General features: G+C 43.2%; 1 long non-coding RNA gene across 1 annotated transcript in view; it reads left to right on the forward strand.

Moving 5' to 3' along the window:
* The window catches only part of LOC133624294 (uncharacterized), a 71,241-nt gene extending 47,176 nt beyond the window's left edge, over positions 1–24,065 (forward strand). The window contains exon 3 of the long non-coding RNA XR_009817979.2: positions 23,810–24,065. This is a non-coding gene — a long non-coding RNA (uncharacterized lncRNA). The remainder of the gene's footprint in view (positions 1–23,809) is intronic.
* The last annotated feature ends 567 nt before the right edge of the window (positions 24,066–24,632 follow it).

Here is a 24,632-nt window from a genome sequence, read left to right on the forward strand (position 1 = left end):
ACAGGTTTCGGAGCAACATATGTTGCCATCCAAGCAACGTTACCAAGGACGCCCCTGCTTATTTCAGCAAGACAATGCCAAGTCACGTGTTACATCAACGTGGCTTCATAGTAAAAGAGTGCGGGTACTAGACTGGCCTGCCTGTAGTCCAGACCTGTCCCCCATTGAAAATGTGTGGCGCATTATGAAGCCTAAAAGACCACAACGAAGACCCCCGGACTGTTGAACAACTTAAGCTGTCCATCAAGCAAGAATGGGAAATAATTCCACCTGAGAAGCTTAAAAAATGTGTCTCCTCAGTTCCCAAACGTTTACTGAGTGTTGTTAAAAGGAAAGGCCATGTAACACAGTGGTGAACATGCCCTTTTCCAACTACTTTGTCACGTGTTGCAGCCATGAAATTCTAAGTTAATTATTATTTGCAAAAAAAAAATAAAGTTTATGAGTTTGAACATCAAATATCTTGTCTTTGTAGTGCATTCAACTGAATATGGGTTGAAAAGGATTTGCAAATCATTGTATTCCGTTTATATTTACACCTAACACAATTTCCCAACTCATATGGAAACGGGTTTTGTAATAATCTCCTGATTAAAGCAGGTGCGTGTCCCGAACAAATGAGGCAGGTGAAACTAATGAGTCGCCATGGTGACGAAACAAACAAGGGTGCACAAAAACAGGAACTATGGAGTCCCAAAACTAACAGAACATAACTAAACAAAACATGATCCGGACCACGGATCATGACATTCAGGGACAATCTACAATGTAAATATTCATGAAAATAAAGAAAACACATTGAATGAGAAGGTGTGTCCAAGCGTTTGGCCTGTACTGTATGTTTGTACAGTTCTTTGTTTTTTTGTAGGCGGATTAGATGAATCTCATTACCTGCCTCGTACAAGCAGATTTTTAATATTGAGAATTCACAGAATAAAGAAAGACTTGTGTTGTTTCAAATAAAGATTGTAAATAAAGCCAACTTACTGTATAATACAAATACCGTATTTTTCCGACTATAAGTCGCTCCGGTGTATAAGTCGCACCGGCCGGAAATGCATAATAAAGAAGGGAAAAAAAACATATATAAGTCGCATTTTTTGGGGAAATGTATTTGATAAAAGCCAACACCAAGAATAGACATTTGAAAGGCAATTTAAAATAAATAAAGAATAGTGAACAACAGGCTGAATAAGTGTACGTTATATGAGGCATAAATAACCAACTGGTATGTTAACGTAACATATTATGGTAAGAGTCATTCAAATAACTATAACATATAGAACATGCTATACGTTTACCAAACAATCTGTCACTCCTAATCGCTAAATCCCATGAAATCTTATACGTCTCGTCTCTTACGTGAATGAGCTAAATAATATTATTTGATATTTTACAGTAATGTGTTAATAATTTCACACATAAGTCGCTCCTGAGTATAAGTCGCACCAGCGGCCAAACTGTGAACAAAACTGCGACTAATAGTCCGAAAAATGCGGTACTTGAAGTGAGTGTGCGTGCCTCCGTGTGTGTGGTGTGTGTTCTTGTATTTCTACCCTTCTTGAGACATCAACAAGGAAAAGTACCGGATTTTCCGGGAGACTCCCGAAATTCAGCGCCTCTCCCGAAAACCTCCCGGGACAAATTTTCTCCCGAAAATCTCCCGAAATTCAGGCGGACTCAGGTCCTCCACAATATAAAAAAGCGTACCTGCCCAATCACGTTATAACTATAGAATGATGGAGGGCGAGTTCTTGGTTTCTTATGTGGGTTTATTGTTAGGCAGTTTCATTAACGTCCTCCCAGCGTGGCAACAACACACAACAACAGCAGTCACTTTTTTGTCTGCCGTAAAGCAGTTCGTCTGCCGTAAACAGCAATTTTGTGACACTCTTAAACAGGACAATGCTGCCATCTAGTGCATTTGATGAAAGCACTTTTGTGCGTGCCACACAGCAATGCATCATCAGAGACCGGGTGTTCAGCATGGTTCGAAAAATAGTGACAGAGAATAGAACAAGGATGGACAATTCAACCCTTAACTCAACAATGAGTAGATGAGTGTTATGTGTGTGTATATGTGTAAATAAATGAACACTGAAATTCAAGTATTTATTTTATATATATATATATATATATATGAAATACTTGACTTGGTGAATTCTAGCTGTAAATATACTCCTCCCCTTTTAGCCACGCCCCCAACCACGCCCCCGTCCCACCCCGACCACGCCCACCCCACCCCCCGAAATCGGAGGTCTCAAGTTTGGCAAGTATGATATAAGGAGGTGTGAACAAGTTAGGCCATAAATCATGGTCCCAATACGGAAAACCATTGCATCTAATAGAGAATGTCTCATTTGCACCTCTTTGTGGTGAAATCTATCAAAATTAGGGTGATCCCAAAAAGGAGTAATTTTTTAAATTGTAAAAAAAAAAAAAAAAAAAAAGCTTACCTTTTTTATATGTACATAGTATGTATATATTAGAGATGCGCGGATAGGCAATTATTTCATCCGCAACCGCATCAGAAAGTCGTCAACCATCCGCAATCCACCCGATCTAACATTTGATCAGAACTGCATCCGCCCGCCATCCGCCCGCACCCGCCCGTTGTTATGTATCTAATATAGACGATGCAAGGCATTAGTGAGGTTATAAAGCTTTTGCCTGTTAAAGAAAGGAGACTGATCCAACGTAGCACAGACATTCGCGTGCCACGCTGTCACGACCCAGACGCACACCAGTGCGCAATCATATGGGAGCCGCGCTGAGCGCACCTCCAAGCGCGTCTCTCTGCCGGCGACGGCCGGGTATATGGGCCCGACGCTCCAGCGCCATCCATTTTCAAGGCTAGTTGATTCGGCAGGTGGGTTGTTACACACTCCTTAGCGGGTTCCGACTTCCATGGCCACCGTCCTGCTGTCTATATCAACCAGGGTGAGCCCCACCCCTTTCGTGAGCGCACTGCGCGCGGAGTGACCCCTGTTACGCGCCCCCGGCAACAGGGGTGGCGGGCAGGTAAGCTGCGCGGGCGGAGCGCGCGGAGTGACCCCTGTTACGAGCCCCCGGCCACGGGGGTGGCGGGCAGGTAAGCTGCTTACCTGCTGCGCGTGACGCCGGCCGCGGCGAAGGCGGACGAGGCGGGGTGTCGGTGCGGTGGGCGCGGTGGTGACCCTGGACGTGCGTCGGGCCCTTCTCGCGGATCGTCTCAGCTACGGCTCCCGGTGGGGCCCTCTCGGGGGAAGGGGCCTCGGTCCCGGACCCCGGCGAGGCGTCGGGGGCCTTCTCCGCTCCGTAAAAGTGTCCATCTCTTTTCTTTTTTTTTTCTTCTGTTGTGGCATATGCAGCAGGTGCCTGCTCGTTTTTCGTATGTGGGTAACAACATTTAACTATGTATATATATTTCCGAATTGGTTTAACTGCCACCCGCCTGAATCTATTTAAAATCTAATTTTTTTTAATTTCAATCGCCCGACCCGACCCGACCCGACCCGCTGATAAAATCTAATTTTTTTAAATTCCATCCGCCCGATCCGCGGATAATCCGCCGTCTCCGCGGTTGTGCCCGCAAACCGCGCATCTCTAGTATATATTGTTAATTTTGTAAACACAAATCTTTATATATCCACAAAGGGTGGTCCTAAAGAGGTAGGCATTTTTCGGAGGTCTCAAGAAGGTAACAAATACAAGTGTGTGCGTGTGTTTGTGCTAGTTTGCGGGTGAGATCTATTTTGTAACTTTGGTTCTTTCTTTGACATATGTTTGGCGAGTGCATTGTTATTGATGCTTACATTATGTGACTCATTTTACAATGGCTCACCATCATGATCTACATTGTACACAGAAAGGCTATTATGTTGTGTGCCAAAACTGCCAGATGGCCTGTGCGAGTCTCGGTGCAGCTCTTCATTTGTTTCACTCATGTTTGACAAATCGGATTCACTTGACACCGACCCTAAATGCCAGATGAAAGAAATTAGACGAAAGACAACCTATGGCCAAATATGACCATGACAGTCTGTCTTTTGATAGAGCAGCATGTGGCCTTTAATGCTGTTAAATGGGAAGTGCACTTGTTTTGTGTCTTTCTGGAATTTTGCCAAACGTTGATGGATGGGTTCACAATCCTTATGAGAGACAAGAACACAAGTTTTTCTTTCTATTTGCATTGTAATTTGTTAAAAAGAAAAACAACTCTAGGTGGCTATAATGCATGTAATGGGATTACTCCATATTGGCTCTAAATCCCCCTAAAATACATTCAAAAACCGCCACCAGTACTTCATTTATGTTCCATAACCTGTACAATCTGGATTGGCAGACCGGGGTGGTGGTTCCTCTCTTTAAGAAGGGGAACCGGAGGGTGTGTTCTAACTATCGTGGGATCACACTCCTCAGCCTTCCCGGTAAGGTCTATTCAGGTGTACTAGAGAGGAGGCTACGCCGGATAGTCGAACCTCGGATTCAGGAGGAACAGTGTGGTTTTCGTCCTGGTCGTGGAACTGTGGACCAGCTCTATACTCTTGGCAGGGTCCTTGGAGGGTGCATGGGAGTTTGCCCAACCAGTCTACATGTGCTTTGTGGACTTGGAGAAGGCATTCGACCGTGTCCCTCGGGAAGTCCTGTGGGGAGTGCTCAGAGAGTATGGGGTATCGGACTGTCTGATTTTGGCGGTCCGCTCCCTGTATGATCAGTGTCAGAGCTTGGTCCGCATTGCCGGCAGTATGTCGGACACGTTTCCAGTGAGGGTTGGACTCCGCCAAGGCTGCCCTTTGTCACCGATTCTGTTCATAACTTTTATGGACAGAATTTCTAGGCGCAGTCAAGGCGTTGAGGGGATCTGGTTTGGTGGCTGCAGGATTAGGTCTCTGCTTTTTGCAGATGATGTGGTCCTGATGGCTTCATCTGGCCAGGATCTTCAGCTCTCGCTGGATCGGTTCGCAGCCGAGTGTGAAGCGACTGGGATGAGAATCAGCACCTCCAAGTCCGAGTCCATGGTTCTCGCCCGGAAAAGGGTGGAGTGCCATCTCCGGGTTGGGGAGGAGACCCTGCCCCAAGTGGAGGAGTTCAAGTACCTCGGAGTCTTGTTCACGAGTGAGGGAAGAGTGGATCGTGAGATCGACAGGCGGATCGGTGCGGCGTCTTCAGTAATGCGGACGCTGTATCGATCCGTTGTGGTGAAGAAGGAGCTGAGCCGGAAGGCAAAGCTCTCAATTTACCGGTCGATCTACGTTCCCATCCTCACCTATGGTCATGAGCTTTGGGTTATGACCGAAAGGACAAGATCACGGGTACAAGCGGCCGAAATGAGTTTCCTCCGCCGGGTGGCGGGGCTCTCCCTTAGAGATAGGGTGAGAAGCTCTGTCACCCGGGGGGAGCTCAAAGTAAAGCCGCTGCTCCTCCACATCGAGAGGAGCCAGATGAGGTGGTTCGGGCATCTGGTTAGGATGCCACCCGATCGCCTCCCCCGGGAGGTGTTTAGGGCACGTCCGACCGGTAGGAGGCCACGGGGAAGACCCAGGACACGTTGGGAAGACTATGTTTCCCAGCTGGCCTGGGAACGCCTCGGGATCCCCCGGGAGGAGCTGGACGAAGTGGCTGGGGAGAGGGAACCCAGACTTCCCTGCTTAGGCTGCTGCCCCCGCGACCCGACCTCGGATAAGCGGAAGAAGATTGATGGATGGATGGAACCTGTACAATAACCAAGCTGTAGCGACATCGGTAATGTAAGAGCCAACACATCACAAGGGCTTTAAAGGCAACATAGGGGACTCCCATTAGCTGTATCTTGCAAGCGTTTTTTTTTTGTTTTAAATCCTTAGAATCCTTAATTACGTGTGTTCTTGTCTCTTATAAAGATTGTGGAAGATGGGCAAAATTCTAAAAAATGTATAGTTGCCCGTTAAGCACTTTGATTTGTTGTTTTAAATTCAACACTATCTCCCCACATTCGGTTTTGTATCAACTCTGTTGTGTTGAACTTGATTCTTACCACTTCTTTTTATAGGCGGAGGCTACTTCCATCCATCCATCCATCTTCTTCCGCTTATCCAAGGTCGTGTCGCGGGGGCAGCAGCCTAAGCAGGGAAGCCCAGACTTCCCTCTCCCCAGCCACTTCGTCCAGCTCCTCCCGGGGGATCCCGAGGTGTTCCCAGGCCAGCCGGGAGACATAGTCTTCCCAACGTGTCCTGGGTCTTCCCCGTGGCCTCCTACCGGTCGGACGTGCCCGAAACACCTCCCGAGGGAGGCGTTCGGGTGGCATCCTGACCAGATGCCCAAACCACCTCATCTGGCTCCTCTCGATGTGGAGGAGCAGCGGCTTTACTTTGAGCTCCCCCCGGATGACAGAGCTTCTCATCCTATCTCTAAGGGAGAGCCCCGCCACCCGGCGGAGGAAACTCATTTCGGCCGCTTGTACCCGTGATCTTGTCCTTTCGGTCATGACCCAGAGCTCATGACCATAGGTGAGGATGGGAACGTAGATCGACCGGTAAATCGAGAGCTTTGCCTTCCGGCTCAGCTCCTTCTTCACCACAACGGATCGATACAGCGTCCGCATTACTGAAGACGCTGCACCGATCCGCCCGACCGGGTTAGGGTGTATGTACTTTAAAAAGGCAACAGCTTATACTGTTACATATTTACGTGTAGGCGATATATTGTATATATATATTTTTTTTGACTAATTCGATACCATGTGGTATAGAGTAGGTTATTCTGGATGCAGAATGCGAGTCTGATAGCTCCTTAGGACATGTACTCCAGTCAGAGAGTAGGGCACAGAGAGAATTTTGTGATTTCCACAAGCGTCCGTTATGAAGTTGGCTGTGGCGCGTTCTTTCTGACGTCACTTCCTGTGTGTGGTCGCGGTCACTTCCTCTCCGAACTCAGTTTGTAATCGATCGATGAGTCCATACAAAGCTAAGAGCCGGAGATTCAAGAAATACACGGCGCACTGTAAAAAAATTATCCAAAGAGGGGAACCTTAAACGATGGTTTAGTGCAGGGGTGGGCAATTAATTTTTACCGGGGACCGCATGAGCAACCCGAGCACTGCTGGAGAGCCACATCGACAATATTTCAATTAAATTTTGCTCAATATGATTTTTTATATACCATAAGATATGTAATAATAATAATAATAATTAATAATAATAATAATCATTTCATTTAACCTAACTTAACTTTATACAAAAGCAGATTGCTTTATTTTTAACACAGTCTTACACAACACTTCCTGATGTACAATACAATGCAAAAATGTCAATTTCTGCACAGGGTTAATTTCTGTCACTTTATCCATCATCCTCTTTAAAAGTCCAACATTTTTCCCCGTCAGATTTGGACAACCATCTGTTGTCACACCTGCCAGCTTGTCCCATTTCAGTCCTAACATGTCCAAACACGCATTTACCCATGTGAACAAGTCATTACCTGTGGTTGTCTCTTTAATTGACTGCATGACTGCCAGCTCCTCCGTGATTTGAAAGTCTGCAGTTATCCCACGTAAGAAGATGAGCAGCTGGGCGGTGTCACGTACATCGCAGCTCTCATCCAAAGCCAGCGAAAAACATTCAAAGTCGGCCGTTCCGTTCTTTAGCTGAAGCTCCAAGTTTCCAGCAATGGTTTGAACCCGCCTCGTTACAGTGCGTCGGGAGAGTGACACGTTCTCAAATGCGCCCCTCTTTTCCGGGCATATCAGGGCAACAAAGTCCAAAGAGCACTCCTTAATAAACTCTCCGTCAGAAAACACCTTACTTTTTCTGGCGATTTTGTGAGAAATGACGAAACTTGTCCTGACGGCTGCATCTCTGGGGGTGTGAAATTTGGCAAAAAGTCCTTGTTGGGTTTGCAGTTTTACCATCAACGCATCAGCCTCCCTTGCGCGCTCTTCATCAGACAGATTCCGGTATTTTTCCTCGTGCTTTGTCGTGTAGTGGCAATTAAAATTATATTCTTTAAACACAGCAACCTGTGTACCACAAATTAAGCACACAGCTTTACCTTTAATTTATGTAAAGAAATACTTGGCAGTCCATTTCTTGTTGAAAACACAGCATTCGTCATCAACTTTTCCTTTTTTAGCGTGAGCTGACATCTCGGGGGTGTCATGTCTGTGTGATCATGTTTTGTTTTAGTAATGTTCGGTTTAAATTTTGGACTTTTTGTGCACTTTTGTTTTGTTTTGTCACCATAGCAACCATTAGTTTTCACCTGTCACGCACCTGTTTCACGTTCGGACTCACACACACACCTGTCACCAATCATGTCACTGTTATTTAAGCCTACCTTTGTTCATCACTCGTGCTGCATGCGTTGTTTTGATGTCACACCGGTTTATGTCTTGCTCTGTCCAAGTAAGTTTCCATGTCCATGCCATAGCTTCTGTTTAAGATTAGCCTCACTTGCGTTTTAGGCACGCTTGCCTCTTTTTTGTTGTTGTTGTTGTTGTATTGTTTATGTTCGCGGTAGTGCGTGATTTATGTTAATAAATCCTAGCCTACCTTCACGCTGTTGTCCGGAGCCGTCTCTTTGCATTGGAAGAACACCCGCGCAGCGAGCTGCGACCCCCCCACGTGACAGAACGCAGGCAGCCGACGTTCTTCCGCAGACCGGCCACGAGGAGGTGATGGAGACGCGCTGGCAAAGCTGGAAGCCAACCAGAAAGGCTTTTTCTCGCCAGCATGACGCGTCGTTCCCCCAAAACCCTCCCACGGACAACAAGATTCCCCAAGCAGCTCATTTTTCCTTGCCGCCGCAGGAGACCTGTGCTGATGACGTCATCCCGCCCACTGGTGATGACGTCAGAAACCAAGATTTTTTTTTTTTAGATTCTATTTACGCCCTCTGTCAGCCGCCCACCAAGGACTTCGTTTCAAAAAATAATCCTTTTGAGAATTTCTTTTCTAAATTTAGATTTTTTCAGACCCAGTCTAAAGTGAGGGTGGTGAATAGATTTTCTGGACAATTTAATGGGGAGGATTCTGCCTCCCTCCATACCTCCCCCCACCCACCCTTAAAGAGAGTTCCAGACCGCAGGGAGCGCGTCTGGTATCCGCTCCTTGAGGGGGGGGCTAGGGCTGGGAACTGCACTGGTGGGGTGACTCAGCTTCACCATGTCAAGCCACAGCCTCCCTCACGGCCGCCACCACCAGTCTTTTACCATGCCAAGCCGCAACCCCCAGCTAGACCACCTCCACCTGCACCAGTAGCTCCACGACGCCAAGCTCCGGTACCAGCTCCACGACGCCAAGCTGCGGTACCAGCTCCACGACGCCAAGCTCCGGTACCAGCTCAACGACGCCAAGACCCGGTACCAGCTCAACGACGCCAAGACCCGGTACCAGCTCAACGACGCCAAGACCCGCCATGCCAAGACCAAGACCCGCCATGCCAAGACCTGCCATGCCAAGACCAAGACCCGCCATGCCAAGACCAAGACCCGCCATGCCAAGACCAAGACCCGCCACGCCAAGCTCCGGTACCAGTTCCACGACGCCAAGACCAAGACCCGCCACGCCAAGACCAAGACCCGCCACGCCAAGACCAAGACCCGCCACGCCAAGACCAAGACCAAGAAACGCCACGCCAAGACCAAGACCCGCCACGCCAAGACCCGCCACGCCAAGACCAAGACCCGCCATGCCAAGACCAAGACCCACGCCGAGCTTCGCTGCCTGCATCATCTGCTGCTTCCACGCCTGCCACGATGACGACGCACCTCCCTCCTCGTCGGTCACGGATATGGCCGCTACCTGGTCGCCCGCCACGCCAAGTGCGCCCACCTCCCAGTCGGCCACGAATGTGGCCATTCCCTGGGCGCCTGCCTCGCCTGCTGCAGCGGCGTTCCACTCGCCGCCGCCACCTAACTCTGCCCCGGTGGATACGGGGACACGTGGCCTGGCGACCCACCGCCATGTCCCCCTCCCGCCCTCTCATGACTCTTGTTGATATTTTCTGTTTTTGGACATCTGGGATCTGTCCGTAAGGGGGGGATTCTGTCATGTCTGTGTGATCATGTTTTGTTTTAGTAATGTTCGGTTTAAATTTTGGACTTTTTGTGCACTTTTGTTTTGTTTTGTCACCATAGCAACCATTAGTTTTCACCTGTCACGCACCTGTTTCACGTTCGGACTCACACACACACCTGTCACCAATCATGTCACTGTTATTTAAGCCTACCTTTGTTCATCACTCGTGCTGCCTGCGTTGTTTTGATGTCACACCGGTTTATGTCTTGCTCTGTCCAAGTAAGTTTCCATGTCCATGCCATAGCTTCTGTTTAAGATTAGCCTCACTTGCGTTTTAGGCACGCTTGCCTCTTTTTTGTTGTTGTTGTTGTTGTATTGTTTATGTTCGCGGTAGTGCGTGATTTATGTTAATAAATCCTAGCCTACCTTCACGCTGTTGTCCGGAGCCGTCTCTTTGCATTGGAAGAACACCCGCGCAGCGAGCTGCGACCCCCCCCACGTGACAGGGGGTAACTGGGCATCACTTGTCGCTGTGCACCTTCACTCACAGGTTACACACGGACATGCGTCCATAAATAACACTTTTCAAAATAAAAGCAGCACAGTTATATTGCACGCACGACATAGATGTTTTTTTAAATTTATTTTGTCATTTGTGATTGCCGCTGTTCACTTGTCACTCACAATCAGGCACGCGCATATGTCCACACGGAAGTAATACAAATAACGTTTTTCAAAACAAAAGCAGCACCGTTGTATTGCACACTCGACATAGATACTTTTTTCAATTTCTTTTGTAATTTATGCGGGCCGGACAGGGACGCACAAAGGGCCGGATGTGGCCCGCGGGCCGCCGAATGCCCAGGTCTGCTTTAGAAGTTAAGGAGTTATCCGGCTTAATGTAGACAGGGCCTCAGTTAATGACTGATTAGTAATGTAGATCTCACCCCTGAGCCAACATTCCAAAAAATCAAAACAATCCCTATGCTGAATTCACTAGCACTAAGGCAGATTTTTGTTTGTTCTTCTTGCTTCAGTTACTTTACACACCCACAGTGGGCACGTGATTCCTTGCACAATTTGGATAGTACAGCATCTCCTTTGGTCATATCAGAGTGCCATCTGCAGGAGCCTGCTCAATCAAGCCTCACGCATGCAGGTGCTGGTGGGAAATCCTCCCGCCATGACATCATGTAATGGTTTCAACATGGAGGAGATGACTTGTCTCCCGTCAACAATAGATACAGGAATGCTGGCTAAACATCTGTTTCCCTGTCCTGATAAACCACCACAGCTGTGTTCCTGACAGATGTTGGAGTTCAGCGTCGGGTTTTATCCAGATCGGGCCTTGCAAAGGACTGCAGAGGCAGACGCGCCACAGGCAGCTTAGGATTCATTTGGACTTTTAATGTGAAATTCCACATGCTTCCCTCTTCTATTGATGTCTCAGTGACCTCCTCTCTTAGTCACGCTGTCATTACCATATAGCTTCAAGTCTAATAATACCTCAATATGACTTCTGTAACTCTTTCATCCCTGACTAAGGACCATGGCACATCTTGTGTTCATCATTTGTCCCTCCCACATGATTGTCCTCCGCTCTGCTCGCGCCTTCATCTGCCCACTACCTTTTCACTTTCCTCAAATCATTCGCTCATGTCAGACGTCCGTCTTGACTTTCTGCAAGACGCTGCACAAAGACCCTGTGACGACAGCAAGGTGTGTGCATTTAGGGCCCATCAGTCTGTCCCAGGGCAGCTGTGGCTACAAATGTAGCTTACTAGTAGGGGTGTGGGAAAAAATCGATTCGAATTCAGAATCGATTCTCATTTTTTTTAAATCGATATTTTATTAAATTGATTTATTTAATTTTGATTTTATTTGATTTTTTAATTAATCAATCCAACAAAACAATACACAGCAATACCGTAACAATGCAATCCAATTCCAAAAGCAAACCCGACCCAGCAACACTCAAAACTGCAATAAATAGAGCAATTGAGAGGAGACACAAACACGACACTGTCATGTCTGTGTGATCATGTTTTTGTCTTAGTCATGTTTTATTTAGTTATTGGACTTTTTAGTTTCTGGCTTTTCACTCCCTTGTCTTGTTTCCATGATTACCCATTAGTTTCACCTGTTCCACGTTTGGACTCATTATGCACTCTTGTTTGTCACCATAGCAACCATTAGTTTTCACCTGTCACGTCACGCACCTGTTTCACGTTTTGAGTCACGCACCTGTTTTTGTTAATCATGTCTGTAGTATTTAAGTTCATTGTTTTTCAGTTTGTCTTTCTGACGACATCCCCATATTTATGCTTCTGCACACTCTCCACACCCTTATGATCCTTGCTGCTCTTTTTTCATGCCGGTTCCATGCCAAGTAAGTTTTTGTTTATTAAGCCACAGTTAGTGTTTTTTGTTGTTCATAGTTTTTTGTCTTTGTGCAAGTGTTTGGTTTCATAGTTTGTTCTCCGCCATTGTGCGCGCCTTTTGTTTACTTCCTTGTTTTGTATTTATAGTCTTTAAATAAAAAATGTACTCACATTCCCGTCTCGCCCGAGCCAACTTTCCGTTGCATCCCGGAAAAGCAAACACTCAGGACCAAGTCATGACAGACACAGAACAAACCAAAAGTAGTGAAACAAAAATGAATATTATCAACAACAGTATCAATATTAGTTACAATTTCAACATAGCAGTAATTAAAAACCCCTCATTGACATTATCATTAGACATTTATAAACAAACAAACAAAAAAGAACAACAGTGTCACAGTGGCTTACACTTGCATCGCATCGCATAAGCTTGACAACACACTGTGTCCAATATTTTCAAAAAGATAAAATAAGTCATATTTTTGGTTCATTTAATAGTTAAATCAAATTTACATTATTGCAATCAGTTGATAAAACATTGTTCTTTACAATTATAAAAGCTTTTTACAAAAATCCACTACTCTGCTTGCATGTCAGCTATGTTATTGAATGAATAGAGAATCATTTTGAATCGGGAAAAAAATCGTTTTTGAATCGAGACTCGTGTTGAATTGAAAAAAAAAAAAAGATTTTGAATCGAATCGTGACCCCAAGAATCGATATTGAATCGAATCGTGGGACACCCAAAGATTCATAGCCCTACTTACTAGTGTGCATGAATGATAGGTTATCGCTATCGGGCGCTTTGAGTTACTAGAAAAAGCGCTATATAAATGTAATCCATTTTTATCGTCATTATGTGCTTAACTGAAAAAAGGTGTGGCATTGTCCCCCTTGACTTGTTTGACATGCGCACTATGGACAGAGCAAGCCTTAAAAAGGAACTGCACTTTTTAGTTTTTATTGTGTCTATCGTTCACAATCCTTATGAGAGACAGGTGCACATATGTTTTGTAATGATCGGCTCGTTCTAGGTGGCTAGCAATGCAATTACCGTATTTTTCGAAACCATAGGGCAGGGGTCGGCAACCCGTGGCTCCGGAGCCGCATTTGGCTCTTTGATCACTCTGAACCCCCCAATTGTCCCGTGAGACTTCCGGGTCTCAGTGCCTCTCGCTGTAAACTCCCGGGATTACTATTCACCGATTTTCACCCTTAAAACTATATTAAGGGCGTGCCGTGATGGTACAACATTTGGCGCCCTCTACAATCTGTATTGACAGCGTGCCAGCCCAACACTTGTTATGCAATATACATTTTCTGCTTGCACACATACTTAACAGTAAGGCATATTTGGTCAACAGCCACACAGGTTACACTGACGGTGATCATATAAAACAACTTTAACACTCTTATTAATAATGCGCCACACTTTGAACCAAAACCAAACAAGAATGACAAACACATTTCGGGAGAACATCTGCACCTTAACACAACATAAACACAACAGAACAAACACCCACAATCCCATGCAGCCCTGACTCTTCCGGGCTACAATTATACACCCCTGCTACCACCAAACCCCGCCCCCACCCCAAGCCTGCTCCCTCTGCATGGGATTCTGGGTATTTGTCCTGTTGTGTTTATGTTGTGTTACGGTGCAGATGTTCTCCCGAAAAGTGTTTGTCATTCTTGTTTGGTGTGGGTTCACAGTGTGGCGCATTATTAGTAAGAGTGTTGAAGTTTTTTTTTTATACCGCCACCGTCAGTGTAACCTGTGTGGTTGTTGAACAAGTATGCCTTGCTGTCAGCTACATGAGCAAGTGGAAGCATCATACAACACGTAGCTAATCAGGCACGTTGGTTGTAGTGGGCGCTATATGCTGTACCATCACAGCATGCATGACGCTGACAAGCGCTACTTATTCAACACCTGCGTGCCGTACCAGCTTAAAAAATCCTTTTTTAAAAGGTGTGGGTAGCGTGTCTGAGACCCCTGGTATATACATAGCAAAAAATGTTTTTAATATACAGTGTTATTTCATTTAAAATTTCAAAATTTTTTGCGGCTCCCATTGGCTTCTATAATTTGTGAAACTGGTCATAATGGCTCTTTGACTGGTAAAGGTTGCCGACCCATGCCATAGAGCGTACCGGATTAAAAGGTGCACTGCTGATGAGCGGGTCTATTCAGGTCTTTTTTCATACAAAAGGTGCATTAAAGGGGTCATATTATGATTTTTTTTCAAAATTTAAAACACTATCTTGTGGTCTACATAACATGTAATAGCTTATTTACGTGGCTCACCTTCGACAGCGTCTTCTCCCCGTCCTCTTTGTTGTAGCGGTGTAGCGTGCAAGGACGGGAGTGGAAGAAGTGTCAAAAGATGGAGCTAACTGTTTTAATGACATTCAGACGGAGCAGCATCTCCTCATCCGTGGCTCAATAATGCAACATCATGCATTTATGTGTCCCGTGAAAAACCGTCCGACCGGAACTCTCTAATAACTAAAGTTCCGTGGGTGAATAATGTAAACCCACTACAGTTTTTAGCACTTTGATAGCTAGTCTACTGAAAGATATAAGTAAGAACTTTACACTACTTTATATTAGAATTGGCATCAGCGGAGGATGAACATACCATAAGAGGATAGAGAAAAAGAAGAAGCTTATGACATACGGACTACAATTGCGGACGCGTGCACAATTTCAGGACTTATGCAGATCCCAAATACACATCAGCAGGTACCAGAAGGTAAGAAAAGTTGGTTTTGCATAATATTGCGAAACAAAACGCCAGTTAATATGTCTGCTAATAAGTGACATTTAGCGTTCCTTATACACACACCATAATAATACTGGTATGTTTAATGCGCCGACAATCCATCAAGCGGTGTGGCTTCATAGCTTACCGAAGTCGTACTAAAAACATTTTGACAGATTTTTGAGCGCCATGTGCAATGTTCTATATTCTCAATGGAACATTTAAAGTTTTGGTGTTGTTTACTGCCATAATGTTGCAGTCTACATGTGTATCTTATGTGTGACTCCCATCTACTGGTCACACTTATCATTTCACCATGTAGCAAATACAATTGCTTCGAGGTCAGTAAGCACAACCAGAATTATGCCGTACATTAAGCGCACCGGGTTATAAGGCGCACTGTCGATTTTTGAGAAAATGAAAGGATTTTAAGTGTGCCTTATAGTCTGAAAAATGCGGTTATGTAACCGTGTGCAAGTTGCCAGAGGTGTGGACTCGAGTCACATGACTTGGACTCGAGTCAGACTCGAGTCATGAATTTGATGACTTTAGACTCGACTTGACAAAATGTAAAAAGACTTGCAACTCGACTTAGACTTTAACATCAATGACTTGTGACTTCACTTGGACTTGAGCCTTTTGAATTGACATGACTTGACATGACTTGCTACTTTCCCCAAAACCCAAAGATGAAAAAGTTATTCGGGAGCGCTCCGTATTTTTCATTGTGTACTTGTCTATCAGCGTTGCGTGTGTCAGCTGGTGTGGTCTCAGTACAACAGCCAATCAAATTAGATCTACTTTGTTTTCATCACACAGCATTCATCCAATCAAATTGCAGGACAACCATTGAAGAAGACATGTCCAAACCACACGCCAGTGAACAAAAAATGATACCTAAAATAATTTCGTTTGGGTATAAAAATTACGAGGTGGTCAACACAAAACGGTTTGCAGTATGCAACACATGCGGTTCGAAAATTACTGATGGAGAGGCAACAACTTCCAACTTCGTCCGGCATTTGAAGTTGCACAAAGAACGGTAAGTTGTGAATGTAAGATAACGTTTATTGGCTAAGTAACGTGACTTTTATTTGCTGTGTAGTTAAATCAGTGAGGCTGTAAACTCACTGCTAACGTTATAACGTTATTGCAAACACGGGAATCTGTTGCAGTTCACTACCTTATTCATACTTTTTGTTCAGTGATTTTTTTTAAGCAGGGTTACGTTAGTCAATATATCACACGTAACGTTAGACGGCGGTCAGCAGCACCGCGTATTTTAGCCACCTAAAAAAAGACAAAAATAGTAAAATAAAGGTCAGTTAAAATGTATACTATATTATGAATATGTGTACCGTTTTAGCTAGCTTTCTGACATACTGTTGGTTGTTTACCTCAGTGGTCTCCAACCACCGGGCCGCGGCCCGGTACTGGTCCGTGGATCGATGGGTATCGGGCCGCACAAGAAATAATTTTTTTTTTTCTTTTTTTAATTAAATCAACATAAAAAACACAAGATACACTTACAAGTAGTGCACCAACCCAAAACAACTCTCTCCCCCCTTTTGTTCTGGGCATTGAACATGAAGACTCTTCCTTCACTGTTCCGAGTGGCCATGAGAGTCTTGGCAGTGCCTGCCTCCAGTGCTCCAGTGGAGCGAGTTTTCAGCCATGGTGGCATCATACTACGCCCCCATCGTGCACAAATGACTGACAGACTCTTGGCTAATTTGGTCTTTTGCAAATGCAATGCAGCATAGGGCCCTGACATATAAAAAGTACAACTTTTTTGTTATGTTCACGTATATGTCATGTTTTTTCAATGTTAACACTTTTGTACAAATAAGTACATTTGCACTTTATTTTTCAATGTGTTTGTTCTGTAAAGGAATGAGTTAATGTTTAAAATGACTGGTTAATAGTGCTATTATAAAGTGCAATGTCAGCACAATTTTCTTTCCTGCAATTTCAAATGCACTTGTTTTAATAAATAAATACAGCGTTTGAAAAGCATACACAATCTGTGTTAATATATTAGTCTGTGGTTAAAAGGACTTGAAAGGACTCGAAACTCAAAATGCAGGACTTAGGACTTGACTTGAGACTTTCCAGTCTTGACTTTGGACTTGACTCGGGGCTTGCCTGTTTTGACTCGGGACTTGACTCGGACTTGAGGGCAAAGACTTGAGACTTACTTGTGACTTGCAAAACAATGACTTGGTCCCACCTCTGCAAGTTGCAAACAGCCCCTTTAACTGTACAAATGTAGGAACATCGTTTTGAGATGGTCTGGTGATAGGAAGCGTCTGCATATGAATAATAACACATCGATAACATGAAAACTATTAAAGTTAAACCAAAAAATTTGCAGCACAAACAGTTGGGACGTGTTTGGGGAGATTCTGACAATGTGGGAGGGCTGGTTATGAATAATTACAAGGTAATAAGCTAAACACTATATTAGACAAAACAAATGCATCACAAACCTAGCAGAAATTAATGGGGAAAATGTGGGTACATGAATAAGAAAATGCTAACATAAAAACTATAATAGTTTGGGTAGATTTTGTCAATAATGGGGGTCGATTAAGAATAATATCACATTAATAACATAAAAACTATTAGTAGTTAACAACATAAAAGCTATAATAGACAAAACATTTGCAGGAAAAACCAATGGGACAAGTCTGGGGAGATTTTGAAGGTGGGTGGGGGGTGGATGTGGGTATCCTTCCATCCATCTTTTTCCGCTTATCCAAAGTCGGGTCACGGGGGCAGCAGCCTAAGCAGGGAAGCCCAGACTTCCCTCTCCCCAGCTACTTTGTCCAGCTCCTCCTGGGGGATCCCCAGGCGTTCCCAGGCCAGCTCGGAGACATAGTCTTTCCACCGTGTCCTGGGTCTTCCTGTGGTCTTCTACCGGTTAAAATGTAAATATAAAAACTTCATTAGCAGGGGGGTAGTAACATAAAAACTATAATATATACACAACATATTTTTGCAGCACAATCGTGGCACTGTCTGACAATATTTTGCCCATGTGGGGTCGGGGGGGCCTGGTTATGAATAATAATGGTAATAACATAAACAATATAGTTAATAACACAAAAGCTATAATAGCTAGACAACATGTTTTTGCAGCACCCCAGCACAAACGTTAGCTACCTATTTGTGTTTATAATGTATATTTTCTGCTGAATCTACTCTTTATTTCATGCTGCCCTTTTTTTTCTTTCTTTTGCTGCAGCTGTTACATATACTGTAATATTGTACATGGTAATTGGAATTTGTTATATATTGTTTATATTATATAATAATATAATTGTTCTGTTATAACTAAATGTTTTTAACTCTAGTTGTTGAAGTGTGTTATGCTTATTGCTTGTTATTTAATTAACATTTAAAGTCAATCAATCAGTCAAAGTTTACTTATATAGCCCTTAATCACAAACGTCTCAAAGGGCTGCACAAGCCACAACGACATCCTCGGCTCTCAACCCAATTGGAACAACGAGAAACCCTGGAAGAGACCGCAGATGTTGGGACCACTGCAACCCCCCCACCTCCGCCCCTACCTACAAACGAGGCATAATGATGCAATGTGTACATACAGCTAGCCTAAATAGCATGTTAGCATTGATTAGCTTGCAGTCATGCACTGACCAAATATGCCCGACGAGCACTCTAATGAGTCAATAACATCAACAAAGCTCACTTTTGTGCATTCACTTACAGTATAAAGCGTTTGGTGGACAAAATGAGTGACATAAAACAAGTCTTTCTGTGGCAGCGTCGGAGAAAGTTGTACATGTAAACAAACTTCGATGAGTTCAAGGACCGCCGAAATTAATAGGACAAAACGACGCCAAATACTCTCATCAGTGAAGCATGTTTGATATAAACAGTGGTATTTCTAACAATTTGGAAGGTTTGTGTCATTTTTGTCCTCCTACAGAAACCATATTAAAACAAAAAACATATTTTATCCCTTATCTTTTTCCATTTGCATACATTTTTGAAAAGGCTCTAGGGAGCCACAAGCCGCATGCTTTATACCAGCAGTGTCAAACTTATTTTCATTAAGGGCCACATGGTAATTATACAACAGCGAATACATATATATATATATATATATATATATATATATATATATATATATATATATATATATATATACACAGGTAAAAGCCAGTAAATTAGAATATTTTGAAAAACTTGATTTATTTCAGTAATTGCATTCAAAAGGTGTAACTTGTACATCATATTTATTCATTGCACACAGACTGATGCATTCAAATGTTTATTTCATTTAATTTTGATGATTTGAAGTGGCAACAAATGAAAATCCCAAATTCCGTGTGTCACAAAATTAGAATATTACTTAAGGCTAATACAAAAAAGGGATTTTTAGAAATGTTGGCCAACTGAAAAGTATGAAAATGAAAAATATGAGCATGTACAATACTCAATACTTGGTTGGAGCTCCTTTTGCCTCAATTACTGCGTTAATGCGCGTGGCATGGAGTCGATGAGTTTCTGGCACTGCTCAGGTGATATGAGAGCCCAGGTTGCTCTGATAGTGGCCTTCAACTCTTCTGCGTTTTTGGGTCTGGCATTCTGCATCTTCCTTTTCACAATACCCCACAGATTTTCTATGGGGCTAAGGTCAGGGGAGTTGGCGGGCCAATTTAGAACAGAAATACCATGGTCCGTAAACCAGGCACGGGTAGATTTTGTGCTGTGTGCAGGCGCCAAGTCCTGTTGGAACTTGAAATCTCCATCTCCATAGAGCAGGTCAGCAGCAGGAAGCATGAAGTGCTCTAAAACTTGCTGGTAGACGGCTGCGTTGACCCTGGATCTCAGGAAACAGAGTGGACCGACACCAGCAGATGACATGGCACCCCAAACCATCACTGATGGTGGAAACTTTACACTAGACTTCAGGCAACGTGGATCCTGTGCCTCTCCTGTCTTCCTCCAGACTCTGGGACCTCGATTTCCAAAGGAAATGCAAAATTTGCATGGTTGGGTGATGGTTTGGGGTGCCATGTCATCTGCTGGTGTCGGCGCCTTAAGTAATATTCTAATTTTGTGACACACGGAATTTCGGATTTTCATTTGTTGCCACTTCAAATCATCAAAATTAAATGAAATAAACATTTGAATGCATCAGTCTGTGTGCAATGAATAAATATAATGTACAAGTTACACCTTTTGAATGCAATTACTGAAATAAATCAAGTTTTTCAAAATATTCTAATTTACTGGCTTTTACCTGTATATATATATATATATATATATATGTATATATATATATATATCAATATTAATGTTTAAGGATTTGCCTTATGATACTACATAACTGCCTATGCATTTGAGTATTATATATATTTGTATGCACATTGTAGCTGTTGCCAGAATGTTACCGTTTTTTATTTTTTATTTTTTTGTAAATTGAAAAAAGGTTCCACAGATTAAAAAATACAAATGTAAAAAATAGGCGACTGAGCTGCCAGTGTTTTACCGTAAAATATACGGTTGATACGTTTACGATGTATTACTGCTTAATGAAAAAAGTTCAATAGTTTCTTGTTTTTTTTGACAGTAAAATTCTAACAACTGAGCTGCTGTTTTTTTTTTTTTTGCGTAAAATCTTTTGTAATTTTAACAGTGTACAATTTGATGGATAACTTGCTTTGAAACCATAAGTCAAGTAGATTTGGAAAATGTTTGGAATGTATGATCATTTTTAATCTGTCAAAAAAACTACATTTATGGTGTTTAGTGGTGCAAGGACAAATTGTGAAGCAAAATTCAAATTAAATCAAGTGAAAATTGATATATATAGTGTATGAAACTAAATTCTTGGGAATAATGATTGTCTTTGTGGCTTGTGCAGCCCTTTGAGACACACATGATTTAGGGCTATATAAGTAAACTTTGATTGATTGATTGAATTGATCATAAATTATGTTGGAAACTGCATATTGAGTATATAAAGGGAAACGTATCCAAATCCATTGCTATTCTTTATAAAGTAAGAAACATGCTGAATAAAGAAATGTCTGCATATATTATTGTTTTATTTTTCCATATCTAACATATTGTGTTGCAGTTTGGGGAAATGTTTATAAAACAAACAGAGACCCAATAATTAAACTTCAAAAAAGGGTAATTACAATAATACACAAAGCGTGCTACTATGAACTTACCAATCCATTATTCATATTTGTAATGTTCTGTATTTTCAATGGAACATATAAAATGTTGGTGTTGTTTCCTTGGGTCATATTGCCATCATAGTGCAGTCTACACGTATCTCTTATGTTTGACTGCCATCTACTGGTCACTGGCCAATCCATTATTCATAAGTTCTAATGTGTTCAAATTTTCAGATATTGTGTTTTCAAAAACAATGCAAATTGTGTTTCGAGTAAAGAACAACAGCCTTCCTGCTTGTATTCTTAAGTTATTTAAATTAAGAGAAGAAAACTATAATTTACGGGGGATATTGATTTTTGAAATAGGTAAAGTAAGAAATAATATAAAATACAAATGTATTTCAGTTTTAGGAGTTAAATGGTGGAACAAGCTCAGTGATATTGTTAAGGTTTAAGAAAGCCTTGAAAGGCTGAACAATGTAAATACAAAAACAAGGAAACAAACAGAAATGATGTGACGGATCGTCACACACCTGTCGCTGATGAGAGGATCTGCCTTCATAAGCCAGTGCGAACCTGCATCCTGTGCCAGAACGTAGCGACCTGTCATGTACAGTAAGCCGAATCTATCTAGCTCTATGCTCTTTTCCCCCCCGCCGCGTTCACTTGTCTCCTGTTTTTTCTTGCTGCCACCTACTGATATGGAAGAGTATTACACGGTTGCTCTGCCGAGCTCTAGACAGCACAGACACTCAACAATGGCACATTTGCAGATTATTATTACTGGTTTGCAAAAAATATTTTTAACCCAAATAGGTGAAATTACAAACCCCGTTTCCATATGAGTTGGGAAATTGTGTTAGATGTAAATATAAACGGAATACAATGACTTGCAAATCCTTTTCAACCCATATTCAATTGAATGCACTACAAAGACAAGATATTTGATGTTCAAACTCATAAACTTTATTTTTTTTTTTGCAAATAATAATTAACTTAGAATTTCATGGCTGCAACACATGCCAATATAGTTGGGAAAGGGCATGTTCACCACTGTGTTACATGGCCTTTCCTTTTAACAACACTCAGTAAACGTTTGGGAACTGAGGAGACACATTTTTTAAGCTTCTCAGGTGGAATTCTTTCCCATTCTTGCTTGATGTACAGCTTAAGTTGTTCAACAGTCCGGGGGTCTCCGTTGTGGTATTTTAGGCTTCCTAATGTGTCACACAATTTTAATGGGAGACCGGTCTGGACTACAGGCAGGCCAGCCTGGTACCCGCACTCTTTTACTATGAAGCCACGTTGATGTAACACGTGGCTTGGCATTGTCTTGCTGAAATAAGCAGGGGCGTCCATGGTAACGTTGCTTGGATGACAACATATGTTGCTCCAAAACCTGTATGTACCTTTCAGCATTAATGGCGCCTTCACAGATGTGTAAGTTACCCATGCCTTGGGCACTAATACACCCCCATACCATCACACATGCTGGCTTTTCAACTTTGCGCCTATAACAATCCGGATGGTTCTTTTCCTCTTTGGTCCGGAGGACACGACGTCCACAGTTTCCAAAAACAATTTGAAATGTGGACTCGTCAGACCACAGAACACTTTTCCACTTTGTATCAGTCCATCTTAGATGAGCTCAGGCCCAGCGAGGCCAACGGCGTTTCTGGGTGTTGTTGATAAACGGTTTTTGCCTTGCATAGGAGAGTTTTAACCTGCACTTACAGATGTAGCGACCAACTGTAGTTACTGACAGTGGGTTTCTGACGTGTTCCTGAGCCCATGTGGTGATATCCTTTACACACTGATGTCGCTTGTTGATGCAGTACAGCCTGAGGGATCGAAGGTCACGGGCTTAGCTGCTTACGTGCAGTGATTTCTCCAGATTCTCTGAACCCTTTGATGATATTACGGATCGTAGATGGTGAAATCCCTAAATTCCTTGCAAGAGCTGGTTGAGAAAGGTTTTTCTTAAACTGTTCAACAATTTGCTCATGCATTTGTTGACAAAGTGGTGACCCTCGCCCCATCCTTGTTTGTGAATGACTGAGCATTTCATGGAATCTACTTTTATACCCAATCATGGCACCCACCTGTTCCCAATTTACCTGTTCACCTGTGGGATGTTCCAAATAAGTGTTTGATGAGCATTCCTCAACTTTATCAGTATTTATTTCCACCTTTCCCAACTTCTTTGTCACGTGTTGCTGGCATCAAATTCTAAAGTTAATGATTATTTGCACAAAAAAAAATGTTTATCAGTTTGAACATAAAATATGTTATCTTTGTAGCATATTCAACTGAATATGGGTTGAAAATGATTTGCAAATCATTGTATTCCGTTTATATTTACATCTAACACAATTTCCCAACTCATATGGTATAAGTTATCACACAACTCTTATGCTTAAAGGCCGTTGCTATAGTTATTATCAATTGTGCTGAAGTTGTACTTTTCTATCTGTGCAAAGACACAACTTTTGGTCTTGCTTTGCGAAGTTTTCTCTTGTCAGCAGTTTGGTTCCAGACCCTGCCTGCTGACAGCCAAGGACGGACATCGAGTACCTCGGCACGGACAGGACAGAGACAGGGCGAAATCACGAGTGTCAGCACATTTCCATTCTGAATAATCATGTATTGTGTCTACTGGGGGCTGCTTGCAGCCTCAGTGATGTTAACTAGCGACCTCTCAAATGAATAGAGGCACACGTGGGACTGTACCTTAGAGCGTAAGGGGGAAACTGTAACTGAGTGTACAGCCCAATACGTCTCTCCTCATGAGTAAAATTCAACTCTGTCTCTGCGTGATTCCTTCTTCTTCTCTTGTGTAATAGATAGTTTGGTGTTTGAACCTGACACTCCTGTTTTTTCTGGCTGCCACCTAATAATAATAATAATACATTTTATTTATAAGGCGCCTTACTGGGCACTAGAGATGCGCGGTTTGCGGACACAACCGCCCGATTCGCGGATTATCCGCGGATCGGGCGGTTGAAATAAAAAAAAATTAGATTTTATCCGCGGGTCGGGTCAGGCGGTTTAAATAAAAAAAAATTAGATTTTAAATAGATTCAGGCGGGTGGCAGTTAAACCAATTCGGAAATATATATACATAGTTAAATGTTGTTACCCACATACGAAAAACGAGCAGGCACCTGCAGCATATGCCACAACAGAAGAAGAAAAAAAAAAGAGATGGACACTTTTACAGAGCGGAGAAGGGACGCCTCGCCGGGGTCCGGGACCGAGGCCCCTTCCCCCGAGAGGGCCCCACCGGGAGCCGTAGCTGAGGTGATCCGCGAGAAGGGCCCGACGCACGTCCAGGGTCACCACCGCGCC

The sequence above is a fragment of the Nerophis lumbriciformis genome, linkage group LG27 (genome assembly GCF_033978685.3).
Source record: "Nerophis lumbriciformis linkage group LG27, RoL_Nlum_v2.1, whole genome shotgun sequence".
In the NCBI taxonomy this organism is placed as follows: domain Eukaryota; kingdom Metazoa; phylum Chordata; class Actinopteri; order Syngnathiformes; family Syngnathidae; genus Nerophis; species Nerophis lumbriciformis.